Raw genomic sequence first — 21,067 nt, 5'->3', positions numbered from 1 at the left:
CTTTCACAGCATCATCTTTCAGGATTTGAAATAGCTCAACTGGAATTCCATCACCTCCACTAGCTTTGTTCATAGTGATGCTTTCTAAGGCCCACTTGACTTCACATTCCAGGATGTCGGGCTCTAGGTGAGTGATCATACCATTGTGATTATCTTGGTCATGAAGATCTTTTTGTATAGTTCTTCTGTGTATTCTTGCCACCTCTTCTTAACATCTTCTGCTTCTGTTAGGTCCCTACCATTTCTGTCCTTTATCGAGCCCATCTTTGCATGAAATGTTCCCTTGGTATCTCTAATTTTCTTGAAGAGATCTCTAGTCTTTCCCATTCTGTTGTTTTCCTCTATTTCTTTGCACTGATTGCTGAGAAAGGCTTTCTTATCTCTTCTTGCTATTCTTTGGAACTCTGCATTCAGATGCTTATATCTTTCCTTTTCTCCTTTGCTTTTCACTTCTCTTCTTTTCACAGCTATTTGTAAGGCCTCCCCAGACCAGCCAGTTAATTCAGGTGTTTATAAGCTCCTGATATTAAGGGTAGTGGTTGACAATAATGGTAATAGGTACCATTTATTGAGCAGTCAGGTTAACCACTTAAAACTTTCCTCACGTAAGCATCGCAACCACCCTTATTCAAAGAGGATTTACTATCTGTGTTTTACATTTGAGGAAACTAAGAACTGATGCTTTTGAACTGTGGTGTTGGAGAAGACTCTTGAGAGTCCCTTGGACTGCAAGGAGATCCAGCCAGTCCATTCTGAAGGAGATCAGCCCTGGGATTTCTTTGGAAGGAATGACGCTAAAGCTGAAACTCCAGTACTTTGGCCACCTCATGCGAAGAGTTGACTCATTGGAAAAGACTCTGATGCTGGGAGGGATTGGGGGCAGGAGGAGAAGGGGACAACAGAGGATGAGATGGCTGGATGGCATCACTGACTCGATGGACGTGAGTGTGAGTGAACTCCGGGAGCTGGTGATGGACAGGGAGGCCTGGCGTGCTGCGATTCATGGGGTCGCAAAGAGTCGGACACGACTGAGCGACTGAACTGAACTGAACTGAAGGCTAAAAAGGATAAAGCTAACCCATTCAAGATGAAGGAAATGGCAACCCACTCCAGTATTCTTACCTGGAGAATCCCATGGACAGAGGAGCCTGGCGTGGGATCGGAAGAGTCGGACACAACTTAGCAACTAACCCACCAACCTGTTCAAGGTCAATCAACCAGTAAGTGGCAGAGATGAAACTCAAATCTAGGTCTAGTTTGATGCCAAAGCTGTTATTTTAGCCACTTTTCCGTAACGCGTTCCTAATAGGAATGTTGCTTGGATCACTGGTTACGGCCATCATTCAGAGAGATACTGAAACTGGAGTTTTCTTAACACATTCTTAAGCCTGTAAAAACATTTAAACTTCATTTCAGTGGAGAAATATCTATTTGAGAAATAATCTGATTAAATTCATCAGACAATTAAACCAAGAGAGACTATAATCTTAATATTTTTGTAAAGAACAAACAGACCCATTTTTCAGTTAACTTGATATGAAGAGGAAATGAGCGTAAATAAAGCGTATTCTTCCTAGCGTATCTTGGAATGGAGCTGCTTAAAACGCAGCAAAGCTGCCTTCCAATTTTCCTGGGAACCAGCGATTCTGAAGTCAACACAAGTTTGCTTTTTTAACAGCTGGGAACACCAAGAATTGTCACACAGCCTCAAGAACTGAGGCTGCCTTGTTCAAACTCTCACACGGGGCCCTCTGTTCCTTTCACAGAGCCCTCTTTTTCTCAAACATCCCACAGATGCCGCTGGGAGACAGCCTCTGGGCCGGCACCAAGCCTTCAGGGCAGGAGGCACTTGTTTGGGATTCCCGTCTTTCAGTGGTCTTTCTGGTCTCGGCCAGACCGATCTAAAGGACGCTTTGCGGACCATATTTTTCGCCCACTCGTCAGTGCCTGAAGAAGAAACGGGAGGGCAGGAAAGTATTAATAACTTCGCTTTGGTGGTTGAGGACAGACCCTTGAGCAACGGAGGGACTAAGAGCCCACAGGCCCTCCCTCAACCTGACACGCAGTGCCCAGCCCAGCCCGGGGGGCGGAGGCAGCGCGCCGATCGCCCCGCCTCCCGCCGGCCATTGGCGGGTCCGAAAGACGCGGGGCGTTGTCGGTTTGAATGGGCGCGCCTGGAGCTGGGCGCAGGCGCAGACGAGGGGCGCGGTAGCGGGCGGGCGGCGCTGCGGGACCCTTGCGTGGCGGCCGACGCTGGGGGCGGTGAGGAGGGATCGGGACTTCTGGCCCACGTGACCTGGGGGCGGGGGGCACGCGCCGGCCTCCCGCGGTGCCTCCGCTTAGGGACCTGCCGCGGGAGCGGCGGCTGCCACCCGCCTGTTGCGCAGGTGGCTTCTGCTGCTGCAGCTTCGCCGTCTCCGCCGCGCTCGCTACACTCGCCGGCCCCCGGGAGGTGAGTTCGGAGGGGCGTTTGCGGACGCCAGACGGAGGGAGGTGACAGGGAGGGGGGGCGTGTGAGTGAGTAGGGGGCGGGCTCTGTGTCTGGGGTGTGGGGGCGATCTCCTTTGTTCGCGTCAGGAGGGGGCCGGAGTGGTCGCGGGGACGCAAGTCGAGAAATCAGAAATTCGGGGTGAGGAGTAGCCCGCTCCGGGTCGAGCACTCAGTTTCTTTCAGGTTGGACATTTAAAAATTAGAGTACATCCTAAGGGCTTTCTTCTCTAGTTTGTTCGTTTAGTAAAAAGGACAGTAGATACAAGAACAACTTACGTATTCTGAGTGTGAGTAACAAACAAAAACGCGAAACCCCGTGGAATTAAATCCGAGAAGGATGGCGTTTCTTGTGGTGAGTTTGCTGTCTAGAGCAGGCAGCCTTTGTCAGACACCTGCGTTTACCATACTGAAGTTAATGGACTCTGGGGAAATCAACCTGTCGCTTTACCGTAGAAATTGATAGTTGGTGCAAAAAGTTTTCGTAAGCATTGAATGTCAAGAAAGCCCTTTGCTGAAAATCTATAGAGTATCTTGGAATAATAAGAAACCTATAGTTTCCTTGTTTAATGGTAACCAGTTAGCTCGTTTTTAAACTGGTATCATTTGAACTCTTAAAGAAAACGACTAAGGGTGGAAATTTTATTTGCTTTAATGTATAATATAACCCTCCCGTGGAATTAAACGAAGTAGATTCTTGGCTTTCCTTTCACTCGGCTTGTATTGGAGTCTCTGGTGGCCTGTGTGGGAAGCTGAATTTTGAAGCTGCCACTTTAGAAGGGTGCACGGAAGATTTCCGGCTTGATAATCACCTGTGCGATTACCTGATAAATACCACTTTTGCTTGGCTTATCATTATTCAAGATGCAGCTTTGGCTGACCGTTTCGAAGTCAGTAATCATCGTTTAAAGGGGGCAGATCGCTTTTGGTTGATGTGTGAGTGTGTGTGTAGTGTGGAGGCTCAGGGGAGGAGGGACAGCTTACCTTGAAGCTGATACAGAGTAAAAAGTTATGTGTTACTGTTTTAGAAGGCATTCCCTCCAAATCCTCTTTGGCTGGATAAGCTGTTTAGTTGTATTAACTTCTGTTATTAAATCAGACATGCAGTGTTACAATGTTTTAATATAAATCTCAGACTTGGTACTCGGCTAATTAAAACAAAGATAGGATATAGTAGTTTTTAAAATGGCCTTGTTCTTAAGCATAAAATGTTTCTAATTTACCTAAAAGATAAAAACTTCGTAATTAGATCTCTGGAATTTTAAAATTGAAAACATGACATAGATTTAGACTAGCATTCTAAATCTAATAGACATGTGATTTTTTTTAAAATAACAATGGCAATTATGATTATTTCTACTATATTGAGTACTTTTGTTAAGTACCAGAGCCAGGCATTGAGGTGCTTTTTGTAAATCATATCTCTAATCACCAAGACACATGTTGGATAAGTTTCACTATGCCAAACTAACCCTGAGAGTTTAACTAGATCATTTAAGTAGTAACTAGTCACTGTGCAGAGATTCAAAACATGGCCAAGTCCCAGTTGCTTCTGTGTTTCTTTAAATCTCTGGGTCTCTGGATTCCATTTGTAGAGACATAATCCCACTTTTAAGATGCCTGTATATGCTGTGTTTTGCTGTGAACTATACAGAAATATTTCAGCCCTTCTTTTTGGACAGCTGTTCTCCTTTCAATACTTTATAAATCACATAACACTTTCAATATCCTTCTAATTGTCCTTATAAAAACAGTAAAAATATGAGTAAGATTCTTCCTGAGTTATTTACATAAATATAAATATCCATTTTACTGTGGAGCAGAAATGTACTCAAGTCTGGTTTTCTCACTACCATAGGATTCTTCGCTTCTTTACAGTTCTTACCTTCTTCAGGCAAGAAATCAAAAAAGTTTGTTGGACATCGATTCTGTGCAAAGCAATTTGCTTGGTGTTGTGAGATGAGGAGAGAAGGCTTTATTTTCATGAATGGTTTCTGGAGTTTTTGAAGTAACTTTCTTCTGTCTGTCAGTTTATCTTGCTAACACAGATCCAACTTTTCAATTCCTTCGTTGAAAAAATCACAAGATTTCTTATCATACAAATACAAGGCCAAATACTCCTTCAGCCAAATGTGTATTCAGAGTCTCTCACAATTTAGTGCCTTCTTAGACTTCTCTTTTCTGACTCCTAACCCCAGAAAGTGGCACACTTTCTCTACAGTCCCACCCCCCTTTGCTTTTGTGTGAGCATTTCCCCGTGACTAAAATGCCTTTTCTCAATTTACCTAGTAGTAAGGTTTACCCATCCTTCAAGTTGCAGAACAGATTTCCTTGCCTCAAAAAAACTTTTCTTAGTCCTTTTAACTTAGAATTATTCTTCCAATATCATCTCAAAACATTACTGAATTGAATAGAAACATTTTCACACAGAATGGTGATAACTTTTGGAAGGAGAAAGCAGTTATATTTTCCCATGAAGAATTCTGAATTCAAACTCTCTAGGGATTCTTTTAAGGCATATATAATCATTTTACATTTGGGATTTATTTCTCCTTAAAAATGTATTTGAAACCAGTTTTGTCATTTCATAGTTTTTCTGTTAAGAGAACTCATTCATTGTCATTTACTAATTCAAGAACAAGGCTCAGTAGACGGAACCACTTCTTTTCTCTTTCGCTGTTTAGTTCTTCATACATATATTAATTGGTTTAAGCTGATGGCTGACCAACATTGGTAGTAGTAAAGGGCTGTGAGTTGTATTTTCTGGTGACTTGGTGACCAGTTTTTCTCCAAGTTATGTTCTCCCCATTGTTTACAAATAAGTATTTCTTTTTTTTCTGTCATAGTAATGTGTTCATAAGATGATGTTTATTTTGTATTCTTTGAAAGCTCCTATTAATTGCATTAAGTTTATCCATTAACTTATTTATTAACAAAAGGTACAGATTGGAAAGGGCAATGATTAATGTATATATTTAGGTTTTTTTTTTTTTTTAAGGAAGTCGAGCTTAGTGTGAATCATAGGGTTTTTGGATTGCAGACATTTTTCTTGTGATTACCTGGCCTTATAACCTGAGTAGTCATTTGTAATGTACTGAAAATATAATTGGAGTTGATTGAATTTAGAATTTTTAAAAAATTATCATTGTGTCTTCTATAATCTTGATATTAAAATACTGCTTTGTATCCAATTTTACATGGTTACAGTAATTAACTAAAAGTAACTTATATGTTTAATTGAAACTCTAAAAGGTTATTGATTTTACTAATGATTAAAAGTACAGTATATTCAAAATTTTTTATAGGAGGAAAAATTAACATTATTTGTAAACTCTGGACTTCACTTTGAGGAGAAATAAGACCAAGTAATAGGGAGAAAACTACTAATTTTAGTCTAATGAACACAGATGAGACTTTTCTCCTTTAGTTGGACATACTTATATTTTTAAATATAAGTAAGTAGTCTTGTTGAAATAGGATTTTTGATTAACTGCTTTGCAGGGGAAAAAGGTAACCAAGGTTAGAGCTGTTGCATAAAAGAAACTAACTTTGGTTCTTGAAATTTTTAGGCAACTACCTCATCATACCCCATTCAGCAGTTTCAATGATTAGCGTGGTCACTGGCATAATTCATACTGGCTCCATATATAATCTAAAAATAGAGCCCCTTTCTAGTCTATCACCTTCCTCTCAGGAAAATATTCAGTATTCAGCTTCTTTCTGCTTTATCATGGGCTGCCAAACCCTAAGACACTTAAGAGGCTGCCTGTACAGTAATGATTATATCTGCAGTGCTTCGTGTAGGGACTGTTGGAAACTAATGTGAACTACAGACATTCAGCATGTCTCTTGTACGTAGCCTCATACACTTGGTCCTTTCTCACTGTTTAACAGCAGTGCTGAGATGAAAGCTTGAACTAGTCAAATCTATCTTCTAGATTCCATTTTGTTTTAGTATGTATCTAATTTGAAATTTCACGTATGACTTTTTTAAGTATTTTGATTATCCAGGGAGCATATTCTTTGAAGTCCTTTTAGCTTTATGTGATGGATAGAAATATAAATATTCTTCACCAAAATGGAAGATTATGTATAGTTTAGTTGTTTAGAATGGTGAACTTTTAGGTGTAAACCTTTGAAAACATGATGGGGAATTCTTATATTACTAAAATTGTTTTTGGATTATACCACTTTGAAATAGTTGCATTCATTGTTTTGCCTTTTAACGTCCACAGCTGTGAACCTAAATTTCTTTTGTTCTGATCTGCCAAGAATAAATACGAGAGTTTAAAATCAATAGTGCTTTGACTTTGCATGTATTTGCTGTTTTTCAAAATGATCCATGAGGATTAATTTCAAAATAAATAAGAACTCTTCTGACTGGTGGTGTGCCTTTAAGATATAGATTTACTTGGAATCTAGAACTATTATTCTAATCTAGTCTTTGAATTTATTCTTTTTATTTTGCTGATCAGTGGTCACAAGCAGCTTATTAGAAAGTCTTTATAATAAAATATATATTTAGTAAGCAGTTACAGTTATTGTTTTTTAACCTAACTTGGCCTAACATCTTATAGACTTATATTGATTGTTGCAAACTTAAAGGTTAGCAATAAGTTAAGATGTAACCTTAGTTGATGTACATACTTTAGGATTATATATTTGCTAAAAGAAAACTTTATTGATTCAGTTTTTACAGCATACTCTGGCAAATTCTCCTTTCTCCAGAATGATAGAGAAAGAAATGATCTGCTTTACTATGCACTATTATTTTTTATTAATTTTGAATTATGTAATTTACATTTGATATATATGACAGTTATCAGTTAACGCTAAAACTATATGTAACAGTATAGATAGATATAGATACACAGATGCATATAATCTGAAATTATGTTTAATTCACAGTATTACACAACACTTATATTATTGGTAGAAAATATGTTGAATAAAGAATCAGACCTTTTTTGCATTGCCTTATTTTTTTATCCCCTAGCAATTTCTCCTTAATTTTGCCACTGAATCATCACAGTTTTTAACAGTGTTTAAATCTCATTGGTACTTTACAAATTTTAATCTAAGAAATATTAATCTCTCATTCTATTTCCCCCATTCCCATCCTTCCCCATTTATCAAGTTTTATCTGATTTAAAATTATCTTAAGTTTGATATCTTTTTGTTTCTTGTGAACATAGCACTTACCAAGCACAAGTTTAATATAAATATTCCATTTATTTCATCTCTGAAGTATGACTCTTACAGTCCAGTTCATCAGTTACTGTGCATATTGCTACTGTTCCACCTATCCTCATAATTGGAAGTCTTGTAAGCAGCTGTCACTGTTTGACCTTTGCCCCTCTTCAAGCCATAGGGCATTATTTTCATTTTTCTGTAGGTACTCTTAGCTAGGTTACTTAATCAAGTACCTAGTGTTTCTTGATCCTGACTTCACTTTCTTTAGGCACTAATTTCTCACATCAGTCTTATTCTGATGGCAGAATAATTTTTCTTTGACTGGCTCAACACCTGCCACACTGAAATCAAGCTCTGAACTCCTGTTGGACTTTGCTTACTATAGCTTTTGCTTTTTCTTACACACTGAATACTCTAAGTAAACTTCCTGCTTTTACCTTCCTACTTTGAATTTTTCATGCATTGTTCCTTATATTTGCCATCCTGTTGCCTCTATATCGTTCAGATAAAATGTAACTAGAAATAGATGGTTGGATCAGATGACAAGCCATATTTAGACCATCTACAAATAAATTAGTGTATATTTCACAGTTCAGTTCAGTTCAGCCAGTCAGTCATGTCCAACGCTTTGCGACCCCATGAATCACAGCATGCCAGGCCTCCCTGCCCATCACCAACTCCTGCAGTTCACTCAGACTCAACGTCCATCAAGTCAGTGATGCCATCCAGCCATTTCATCCTCTGTCATCCCCTTCTCCTCCTGCCCCCAATCCCTGCCCGCATCAGAGTCTTTTCCAATGAGTCAACTCTTCACATGAGCTGGCCAAAGTACTGGAGTTTCAGCTTTAGCATCTTTCCTTCCAGAGAACACCCAGGGCTGATCTCCTTTAGAATGGACTGGTTGGATCTCCTTGCAGTCCAAGGGACTCTCAAGAGTCTTCTCCAACACCAGAGTTCAAAAGCATCAATTCTTCGGCGCTCAGCCTTCTTCATGGTCCAACTCTTACATCCACACATGACCACTGGAAAAACCATAGCCTTGACTAGACGGGCCTTTGTTGGCAAAGTAATGTCTCTGCTTTTGAATATGCTATCTAGGTTGGTCATAACTTTTCTTCCAAGGAGTACGCGTCTTTTAATTTCATGGCTGCAGTCACCATCTGCAGTGATTTTGGAGACCAAAAAATAAAGTCTGACACTGTTCCCCCATCTATTTCCCATGAAGTGATGGGACCAGATGCCAACTGGTTTAAGCCAACTTTTTCACTCTCCTCTTTCACTTTCATCAAGAGGCTTTTTAGTTCCTCTTCACTTTCTGCCATAAGGGTCGTGTCATCTGCATATCTGAGGTTATTGGTATTTCTCCTGGCAATCTTGATTCCAGCTTGTGCTTCTTCCAGTCCAGCGTTTCTCATGACGTACTCTGCATAGAAGTTAAATAAGCAGGGTGACAATATACAGCCTTGACAGACTCCTTTTCCTATTTGGAACCAGTCTGTTGTTCCATGTCCTGTTCTAACTGTTGCTTCCTGACCTGCATACAGGTTTCTCAAGAGGCAGGTCAGGTGGTCTGGTATTCCCATCTCTTGAAGAATTTTCCACAGTTTATTGTGATCCACACTGTCAAAGGCTTTGGTATAGTCAATAAAGCAGAAATAGATGTTTTTCTGGAACTCTCTTGCTTTTTTTGATGATCCAGCGGATGTTGGCAATTTGATCTCTGGTTCCTCTGCCTTTTCTAACACCAGCTTGAACATCTGGAAGTTCACGTTTCACGTATTGCTGAAGCCTGGCTTGGAGAATTTTGAGCATTACTTTACTAGCATGTGAGATGAGTGCAACTGTGCGGTAGTTTGAGCATTCTTTGGCATTGCCTTTCTTTGGGATGGGAATGAAAACTGACCTTTTCCAGTCCTGTGGCCACTGCTGAGTTTCCCAAATTTGCTGGCATATTGAGTGCAGCACTTTCACAGCATCATCTTTCAGGACTTGAAATAGCTCCACTGGAATTCCATCACCTCCACTGGCTTTGTTCGTAGTGATGCTTCCTAAGGCCCACTTGACTTCACATTCCAGGATGTCTGACTCTAGGTGAGTGATCATACCATCATGATTATCTTGGTTGTTAAAATCTTTTTTGTATAGTTCTTCTGTGTATTCTTGCCACCTCTTCTTAACATCTGCTTCTGTTAGGTCCCTACCATTTCTGTCCTTTATCGAGCCCATCTTTGCATGAAATGTTCCCTTGGTATCTCTAATTTTCTTGAAGAGACCTCTAGTCTTTCCCATTCTGTTGTTTTCCTCTATTTCTTTGCACTGATTGCTGAGAAAGGCTTTCTTATCTCTTCTTGCTATTCTTTGGAACTCTGCATTCAGATGCTTATATCTTTCCTTTTCTCCTTTGCTTTTCACTTCTCTTCTTTTCACAGCTATTTGTAAGGCCTCCCCAGACAGCCATTTTGCTCTTTTGCATTTCTTTTCCATGGGGATGATCTTGGTCCCTGTCTACTGTACAATGTCACGAACCTCAGTCCATAGTTCATCAGGCACTCTATCTATCAGATCTAGTCCCTTAAATCTATTTCTCACTTCCACTGTATAATCATAAGGGATTTGATTTAGGTCATACCTGAATGGTCTAGTGGTTTTCCCCACTTTCTTCCATTTCAGTCTGAATTTGGCAATAAGGAGCTCATGATCTGAGCCACAGTCAGCTCCCGGTCTTGTTTTTGCTGTCTGTATAGAGCTTCTCCATCTTTGGCTGCAAAGAATATACTTACAGATACCTAATTTGACAGAAAATAGTTTACCTAAGGTAGTTACTTGAGTTTATTTTATAAGTGGATGTTTCGGCATCCTACTTTGCTACCCCATTAGCACTATGATGTGTATTATTGCTCTAACCTGTACCCTGAATTCTAAAGTGGAAGAATTTTATTTAAATATGTCCTTCATTCTTCCTCAATATTTATTCCAGTTCCAATTTATAAACAGCTACTATGTCTGATTTGAAACATTACAACTGAAAGGGATTTGGGGAATTTGAATATTGTACTTTAGAGGGAATTATTAAGATAAGAGAAGTTTAAAGAATTTAAATTATCAAACCTGGAGGCAAGAAAAGTAAGTTATATTTATTATCGAATGGGTTTTACTAGTATATAGAGATACATGAATGAAAGAATCAGACCAAAAGTTATTGGCATTTAGGTTACAGTCAGGAGTAGATAGTTTAAATGAATCGAAATGTTTGTGTGTTAGTTGCTCAGTCACGTCCGACTCTTTGCGACCCCATGGACTGTAGCCCACCAGTCTCTTCTGGCCATGGGATTCTCCAGGTAAGAATACTGGAGTGGGTTACCATTGCCTTCTCCAGTAAATCAAAATAAGGACAAAAAATAGACAGTTAACTCTTGAAAACTGTGGAGGTGTGGGGTGCTGACCCCTTGTGCAGTGGAAAATCCATTAATAATTTTACATTTGGCCCCTCTGTATCCATGGTTCTACATCTGTGAAGTGAAGGGAAGGGAAAGTTGCTCAGTCATTTCCGACTCTTTGTGACCCCACGGACTATACAATCCATGGAATTCTCCAGGCCAGGATACTGGAGTGGGTAGCCTTTCCCTTCTCCAGGGAATCTTCCCAAGTCAGGGATCGAACCCAGGTCTCCCACATTGCAGGCAAATTCTTTACCAGCTGAGCCACAAGGGAAGCCTAAGAATACTGGAGTGGGTATCTTATCCCTTCTCCGACAGTGTGGATTGTATAGTACTATAGCATGTATTTATTGAAAAAAGTTCCCCTATAAGTGGACCTGTGGAGTTCAAACCCATTCAAAAAGATCAGCTGTAACTGTCTATCCCCTGTTTTTCCTAGTCACCTAGTTTGAAGATACTTTGTTGCCAGTGGAGTATAACAAGTCTGGGATTTATTGTTTACTCTGATTGCATACCTTGGATAGTGTCTAGAAGTCTGACTGGGTATGTAACTGGGGAGTCTGCCTGTTTTGACTTCCTAATCAGGTAATTAGACATGAGGCAGTCTACATGCTTCTGTCAGTTTCTAGGATATGGAAAGTACTTATTGCTTTCTCTTTATCTATAGTCAGACCAAAAAATGCTGTAAGTTAACAATTTTGTTAGCAGTGTGGTTTTTGGAGCATTGCTGTTAAACGTGGGAGGTGTTTTTAAGGGCATATGTGTTCTTTGTAAATTATTAGTTGTAAGTCTTAATGGAGAGTGGAAGTTAAACTTGATGACTTCTTAATATTCTTTCAAACCTGTAATTTCCATTCCATTTCCTGGTCCTGTCATTAAATTTTCTTATCTTAATGAAAAATTTATGATTTAATATTATTGTAAATTTTATTAGTGTTGTACTAGTAATACATAAAAATATGCAGTGAGTTTGTTAACTCCATGTGGAGCATGAATGAACATATTGTTAATAAACTGGTTAGAGATTTTTGCAACATGAATCATTGAATAAAGAATTACTTGTTTGTTCAAGAAAGTAGAGTGGGGCAAAAATAGCCTCTTCAATAAGTGGCGTAGGGAAAACTGGACAGCTACATGCAAAAGAATGAAATTAGAACACTTCCTAACACCATACACAAAGATAAACTCAAAATGAATTAAAGGCCTAAATGTAAGACCAGAAACTATAAAACTCTTAGAGGAAAACATAAGCAGAACACTCAATGACATAAATCAAAGCAAGACCTTCTATGACCCACCTCCTAGAGTAATGGAAATAAAAACAAAAATAAACAAGTGGTACTACTTGATTAAACTTAAAAAAGCATTTGCACAACAAAGGAAACTACAAACATGGTGAGAAAACAGCCCTCAGAATGGGAGAAAATAATAGCAAAGGAAACAACTGACAAAGAATTAATTTCCAAAATACACAAGCAGTTCATACAGTTCAATATCAGAAAAACAAACAACCCAATCAAAGTGGGAAAAAGACCTAAACAGACATTTCTCCAAAGAAGAAATACAGATGTCTAACAAATGAAAAGATGCTCAACATGGCTTATTATTAGAGAACTGCAAATCAAAACTACAATGAGATACCACCTCACACCAGTCAGAATAGCCATCATCAAAAAGTCTACAAACAGTAAATGCTGGAGAGAGTGTGGAGAAAAGGGAACCCCCTTGCATTGCTGGTAGGAATAGAAACTGATGCAGCCACTATGGAAGACAGGATGGAGAGTCCTTAAAAAACTAGGAATAAAACCACCATATGACCACCATACGACCTGGCAATCTCATTTCTAGGCATATACCCTGAGGAAACCCAAACTGAGAAAGACACATGTACCCCAGTGTTCATTGCAGCACTATTTACAATAGCTAGAACATGGAAGCAACCTAGATGTCCATTGACAGATGACTGGATAAAGAAGCTGTGGTACATATACATAATGGAATACTACTCAGCCATAAAAAGGAACACATTTGAGTCATTTCTAGTGAGGTGGACGAATCTAGAGCCTATTATATAGAGTGAACTCAGAAGTATAAATATCATGTACTGACACATATATATGTAATCTAGAAAGATGGTACTGATGAATTTATTTTCAGGGCAGCAGTGGAGAAACAGACATAGAAAACAGACCTAAGGACATGGGGTGGGGGGCGGGGGGAGAAGGGAGAGGGTGAGTTGTATAGAGAGAGTAACATGGAAATTTACAATACCATAAGTGAAATAGATAGCCAATGGGAATTTGCTGTATGATTCAGGGAACTCAAGCAGGGGCTCTGCGACAGTCTAGAAAGGTGGGATGGGGAGGGAGATGGAAGGGAGATTCAGGAGGGAGGTGTACCTATGGCTGATTCTGGTTGATGTGTGACAGAAAACCACAAAATTCTGTAAAGCAAATATCCTTCAATTAAAAAAATGAAGTGGCAAAAAAAAAAAAGAATTACTTGTTTGTTCAGTGACTAAATGTAAGATAAATACCACTTAATTGTTACAGAGATTGAATTTAAGAGTAACTTTTGGGGGATACTCTCCCATTGAAAATAGTAAAACCATTTATAAATTGTCTTGGTAAAGTGGTGAAATACATTCTTTTACAGTTCTGTATGCAGTCCTAATCAAGTAAGGTATTATGCAGCTCCATTTATATACATCTGTTAATTTAATTAATACTTATTTTTTTAATAAGTATGAAGTTAACTTTTTTTTTAATACTTGGTGAGCTTGGGGATTTCATTATGATACCACGGCTGGAAAAATATTTCAATTAAATTGTAATTTAACTTAATTCTAATACCTCACCTTCTGCCCCATACTATAAATAACCTAAACCTCAAAGTGGTAGTGGAAAACAGTTTAATTGACAGTTTAGCTGTTGTGTAATTTAAATGCACTTTGGAGCTGTTGCTCTGAATACACTAATTCTCTTAATGTGTCTGCATGCCATGTTGCTTCAGTCATGTCTGACTCTTTGCAACCCTGTGGACCATAGCCTGCCAGGCTCTTCTGTCCATGGGATTCTCCAGGCAAGAATACTGGAGTGGGTTGCCATACCCTCCTCCAGGGAATCTTCCTGACCTAGGGATTGAACCTGTGTTTCTTGTGTCTCCTACAGTGGCAGGTGGTTCTATACCACAAGCACCAGCTGGGAAGCCCAGTTTCCTAAATGTTTTTTATTAAAGAAAAAAAGTACAATGAATTCTAAACAAAAGGAAAAAGAGGAGATTTGTTGGTTTAATAACCATTACCCATCTTTTCCTCCTTTCTTAAGATACTGCTTCACAGGAGTAGCAATACTCATATCAGATAAAATAGACTTTAAAACAAAGGCTGTGAAAAGAGACAAAGAAGGTCACTACATAATGATCAAAGGATCAATCCAAGAAGAAGATATAACAATTATAAATATATATGCACCCAACACGGAGCATCGCAGTATGTAAGACAAATGCTAACAAGTATGAAAGGAGAAATTAACAATAACACAATAATAGTGGGAGACTTTAATACCCCACTCACACCTATGGATAGATCAACTAAACAGAAAATTAATAAGGAAACACAAACTTTAAACGATACAATAGACCAGTTAGACCTAATTGATATCTATAGGACATTTCATCCCAAAACAATGAATTTCACCTTTTTCTCCACATGGAACCTTCTCCAGGATAGATCACATCCTGGGCCATAAAGCTAGCCTTGGTAAATTCAAAAAAATAGAAATCATTCCAAGCATCTTTTCTGACCACAATGCAGTAAGATTAGATCTCAATTACAGGAGAAAAACTATTAAAAATTCCAACATATGGAGGCTGAACAACACGCTGCTGAATAACCAACAAATCACAGAAGAAATCAAAAAGAAATCAAAATTTGCATAGAAACGAATGAAAATGAAAACACAACAACCCAAAACCTGTGGGACACAGTAAAAGCAGTCCTAAGGGGAAAGTTCATAGCAATACAGGCACACCTCAAGAAACAAGAAAAAAGTCAAATAAATAACCTAACTCTACACCTCAAACAACTAGAAAAGGAAGAAATGAAGAACCCCAGGGTTAGTAGAAGGAAAGAAATCTTAAAAATTAGAGCAGAAATAAATGCAAAAGAAACAAAAGAGACCATAGCAAAAATCAACAAAGCCAAAAGCTGGTTCTTTGAAAGGATAAATAAAATTGACAAACCATTAGCCAGACTCATCAAGAAACAAAGGGAGAAAAATCAAATCAATAAAATTAGAAATGACAGTGGAGAGATCACAACAGACAATATAGAAATACAAAGGATCATAAGAGACTATAATCAACAATTATATGCCAATAAAATGGACAACGAGGAAGAAATGGACAAATTCTTAGAAAAGTACAACTTAAACCAGGAAGAAATAGAAAACCTTAACAGACCCATCACAAGCATGGAAATTGAAACTGTAATCAAAAATCTTCCAGCAAACAAAAGCCCCGGTCCAGACGGCTTCACAGCTGAATTCTACCAAAAATTTAGAGAAGAGCTAACACCTATCCTGCTCAAACTCTTCCAGAAAATTGCAGAGGAAGGTAAACTTCCAAACTCATTCTATGAGGCCACCATCACCCTAATACCAAAACCTGACAAAGATGCCACAAAAAAAGAAAACTATAGGCCAATATCACTGATGAACATAGATGCAAAAATCCTAAACAAAATTTAGCAATCAGAATCCAACAACACATTAAAAAGATCATACACCATGACCAAGTGGGCTTTATCCCAGGGATGCAAGGATTCTTCAACATCCGCAAATCAATCAATGTAATACACCACATTAACAAATTGAAAACAAAAACCATATGATTATCTCAATAGATGCAGAGAAAGCCTTTGACAAAATTCAACACCCATTTATGATAAAAACTCTCCAGAAAGCAGGAATAGAAGGAACATACCTCAACATAATAAAAGCTATATATGACAAACCCACAGCAAACATTATCCTCAATGGTGAAAATTGAAAGCATTTCCTCTAAAGTCAGGAACAAAACAAGGGTGCCCACTTTCACCATTACTATTCAACATAGTTTTGGAAGTTTTGGCTACAGCAATCAGAGTAGAAAAGAAATAAAAGGAATCCAAATTGGAAAAGAAGAAGTAAAACTCTCACTATTTGCAGATGACATGATCCTCTACATAGAAAACCCTAAAGACTCCACCAGAAAATTACTAGAACTAATCAATGATTATAGTAAAGTTGCAGGATATTTTTGCATTCCTATACACTAATAATGAGAAAACAGAAAGAGAAATTAAGGAAACAATTCCATTCACCATTGCAAATTGAAGAGAATAAAATATTTAGGAATATATCTACCTAAAGAAACTAAAGACCTATATATAGAAAACTATAAAACACTGGTGAAAGAAATCAAAGAGGACACTAATAGATGGAGAAATATACCATGTTCATGGATTGGAAGAATCAATATAGTGAAAATGAGTATACTACCCAAAGCAATTTATAGATTCAATGCAATCCCTATCAAGCTACCAACAGTATTCTTCACAGAGCTAGAACAAATAATTTCACAATTTGTATGGAAATACAAAAACCTCGAATAGCCAAAGCGATCTTGAGAAAGAAAAATGGAACTGGAGGAATCAACCTACCTGACTTCAGGCTCTACTACAAAGCCACAGTTATCAAGACAGTATGGTACTGGCACAAAGACAGAAATATAGATCAATGGAACAAAATAGAAAGCCCAGAGATAAATTTACATATGGACACCTTATCTTTGACAAAGGAGGCAAGAATATACAGTGGATTAAAGACAATCTCTTTAACAAGTGGTGCTGGGAAATCTGGTCAACCACTTGTAAAAAAGAATGAAACTAGAACACTTTCTAACACCATATACAAAAATAAACTCAAAATGGATTAAAGATCTCAACATAAGACCAGAAACTATAAAACTCCTAGAGGAGAACATAGGCAAAACACTCTCTGACATACATCACAGCAGGATCCTCTATGACCCACCTCCCAGAATATTGGAAATAAAAGCAAAAATAAACAAATGGGACCTAATTAAACTTAAAAGCTTTGCACATCAAAGGAAACTATTAGCAAGGTGAAAAGACAGCCTTCAGAATGGGAGAAAATAATAGCAAATGACAAACAACTAATCTCAAAAATATACAAGCAACTCCTACAGCTCAACTCCAGAAAAATAAATGACCCAATCAAAAAATGGGCCAAAGATCTAAATAGACATTTCTCCAAAGAAGACATACAGATGGCTAACAAACACTTGAAAAGATGTTCAACATCACTTTATCAGAGAAATGCAAATCAAAACCACTATGAGGTACCATTTCACACCAGTCAGAATGGCTGCGATCCAAAAGTCTACAAATAATAAATGCTGGAGAGGGTGTGGAGAAAAGGGAACCCTCTTACACTGTTGGTGGGAATGCAAATTAGTACAGCCACTATGGAGAACAGTGTGGAGATTCCTTAAAAAACTGGAAATAGAACTGCCTTATGATCCAGCAATCCCACTGCTAGGCATACACACTGAGGAAACCAGAAGGGAAAGAGACACGTGTACCCCAATGTTCATCGCAGCACTGTTTATAATAGCCAGGACATGGAAGCAACCTAGATGTCCATCAGCAGATGAATGGATAAGAAAGCTTGGTACATATACACAATGGAGTATTACTCAGCCATTAAAAAAGAATATATTTGAATCAGTTCTAATGAGGTGGATGAAACTGGAGACTATTATACAGAGTGAAGTAAGCCAGAAGGAAAAACATAAATACAGTATACTAACGCATGTATATGGAATTTAGAAAGATGGTAACGATAACCCTGTGTACGAGACAGCAAAAGAGACACTGATGTATAGAACAGTCTTATGGACTCTGTGGGAGAGGGTGGGAAGATTTGGGAGAATGTCATTGAAACATGTGAAATGTCATGTATGAAACGAGATGCCAGTCCAGGTTCAGTGCACGATGCTGGATGCTTGGGGCTTGCTGGGAAGGCCCAGGGGATGGTATGGGGAGGTTGGGAGGAGGAGGGTTCAGGATGGGGAGCATGTGATTTTTTTTAAATAAAATTTTTGAGAAAAAAAAAAAAAAAAAAAGATACTGCTTCATTTGTTGGCCAGGAGAGAGGATAAGAGGAATAATATTTTGTGTTTCTTATATGCCACTTTGGTTATTAATATGAAAACCTCATTCGCTCTAGGAAGTCCCTCTAGACTAATCCTTTCTACCTTGCTCCGCCTGCTCTGTTCCCTACTATCCTCTCTAATTATAGTTAATTAACAAAGCAGTGAATGTGTATTAGTTAGAGTCTAGTTTATATTATAGCTGAAATACTTAAAAGGATGTTATGTGGAAAAGGAGTTAGGCTTTACTGGATGCCAGTAGAAGGGAGAAATGGGTAGAAATGGAAAGATTGCTCAAAATATGGAATAGCTTGCTAAAAGGACTATTCAAAATTAGGATTAGCTGCCTTGTAACCTTTCTGGGAATGTGGTAGTAATATGTTGGACTAGCTCACCTATGGGGTTGTTTATAACACTGGATTCCAGGAATACATACACACTCACACAGACACACATATATATAATTTTGTTTATGTAAGCACATATATCTTATTTTTACCTTGTTTCTCTTAACTGTTACCTTAAAGGTTGTAGTTTAATTTCCTTTTTGATTCCATTGTTGATCCGTTGAGGTTTTTCAGTAGCATATTGTTTAATCTCCATGTAATTATTTTTTTCCTCATTTCTTCTTCTGTGGTTAATTTCTGATTTCATGGTGTTATGGTCAGAAAGGATGCTTGAGTTAATTTCTGTACTCTTAAATTTGTTGAGGCTTCTTTTATGCCCTGGTATGTGATCAGTCCTGGAAAATGTTCCATATGCACTTGAAAAGAATCTATATTCTGGTTTTTTGGATGTCTTGTCCTGAAAATATCAATTAAGTCTAACTGTTCTGTTACATTATTGAGTATCTCTGTTGCCATGTTGATTCTCTGAATGAAAGATCTGTCCACTGAAGTGAGTAGTGTGTTGAAAAGTCTCCTACTATTATTGTATTCCTATTCATTTTTCCCTTTATATCTATTAGTATTTGTTTTACGTATTGGGCACTCCCTTATTAGATGCATATATGTTTAATTCTTTTTTAACACCAAAAACATTTTGTATTGGGGTATAGCTGATTAACAATGTTCTGGTGGTTTCAGGTGAACAGCAAAGAGACTCAGTCATACATATACATGTATCTGTTCCCCCTCAAACCCCCGACTCATCCAAGCTGGCACAGAACATTGAGCAGAGTTCCATGTGCTATACAGTAGGTCTTTGTTGGTTATCCATTTTAAATACAGCGGTGTGTACTTGACTTTCCCAAAGTCCCTAACTGTCCCTTCCCCCTGGCAACCATAAGTTGATTTTCTAAGTCCATGAGTCTCTTTCTGTTTTGTAAATAAGTTCATTTGCATGATTTCTTTTAGATTCCTTATGTAAGGAATGTCATATGATATATCTCTTCACTGACTTACTTCACTCAGTATGGCATTCTCTAGGTCCATCCATGTTGCTTCAAAAGACCCTATTTCATTCTTTATAATGGCTCAGTAATAGTCTAGTCTATTGTATATGTATAGCATATCTTCTTTATCCATTCTTGTGTCAACAGACATTTAGGTTGCTTCCATGTCTTGGGTATTATAAACAGAGCTGCAGTGAACATTGGGGTGCATGTATCTTTCTGGGCCATGTTTTTCTCTGGATATATGCCCAGGAGTGGGATTGTAGAGTCATGTGGTAGCTCTGTTTTTTAGTTTTTTAAGGAAAATCCGTACTGTTCTCCGTAGTGACTATACCAATTTACATTCCTGCCAACTGTGCCAGAGGGTTTCTTTGTCCCCACACCCTCTCCAGCATTTGTTGTTTGTGGATTTTTTGATGATAGCCATTCTGACTGGTGTGAGGTGATATCTCATGGTAGTTTTGATTTGCATTTCTTTGAACACTAGTGATGTTGAACATTTTTCATGTGCCTATTGGCTATCTTTATGTCCTCTTTGCAGAAATGTCTATTCAGGTCTGCCCATTTTTTGAGTGGGTTGTTTGTATCGATGCTAGTAAGCCTAATAAGCTGTAAATTTTGGAGACTTAATTCCTTATTGGTCACATCATTTGCAAATGTTTTCTCCCAATCTGTGGGCTCTCTTTTCATTTTGTCTATCATTTCCTTTATTGTGCAAAAGCTTTTGAGTTTAAGTAGGTCCCATTTGTTTATTTTTGCATTTATTTCCATTATTCTGGGACATGGATTAAAAAGATGTTGCTGTGATTTATGTCAGAGTATTCTGCCTATGTTTTCCCCTAGGAGTTTTATAGCGTCCAGTCTCACATTTACGTCTTTAATCCATTTTGAGCTTTTTTGTGTGTATGGACTTAAGGAATGATCTAATTTCATTTTTTTTTTTTAACATGTGGCTGTCCAGTTTTCCCAGCACCATTTGTTGAAGAGACTCTTTCCAACATTGTGTAGTCTTGACTCCTTTGTCATAGATTAATTGACCATAGGTGCATGGGCTATTTCTGGGTTTTCTATCCTGTTCTGTTGTCTATATTTCTATTTTTGTACTGGTTACATACTGTTTTGATGACTGTAGCTTTGTAGTATAGTTGGAGGTCATGGAGCCTGATTCTTCCAGCTCTGTTTTTCTTTTAAAGATTGCTTTGGCTATTTGGGGTCTTCTGTGTCTCCACACAAATTTTGAGATTTTTGTGTGTGTTAGTTCTATGAAAAAATGCCATTGGTAATTTGATAGAGATTACATTGAGTCCATAGATTGCCTTGGGTAGTATAATCATTTTTACAA

At 38.1% G+C, this 21,067-nt stretch overlaps 1 protein-coding gene across 3 annotated transcripts in view; it reads left to right on the top strand.

The window, feature by feature from the left end:
* Positions 1–2,200: 2,200 nt before the first annotated feature.
* The window catches only part of GPSM2 (G protein signaling modulator 2), a 58,017-nt gene continuing 39,150 nt past the window's right edge, over positions 2,201–21,067 (top strand). For all 3 annotated transcript variants that reach the window (XM_070367568.1, XM_005891331.3, XM_070367567.1), the window contains exon 1: positions 2,201–2,452. The gene's annotated coding sequence lies outside the window, so the exon portion shown is untranslated. The remainder of the gene's footprint in view (positions 2,453–21,067) is intronic.

This window comes from Bos mutus, chromosome 3, assembly GCF_027580195.1.
Source record: "Bos mutus isolate GX-2022 chromosome 3, NWIPB_WYAK_1.1, whole genome shotgun sequence".
NCBI lineage: Eukaryota > Metazoa > Chordata > Mammalia > Artiodactyla > Bovidae > Bos > Bos mutus.
Note: the sequence above shows the minus strand (reverse complement) of the source record. Positions and strands in the feature narration are given on the sequence as shown.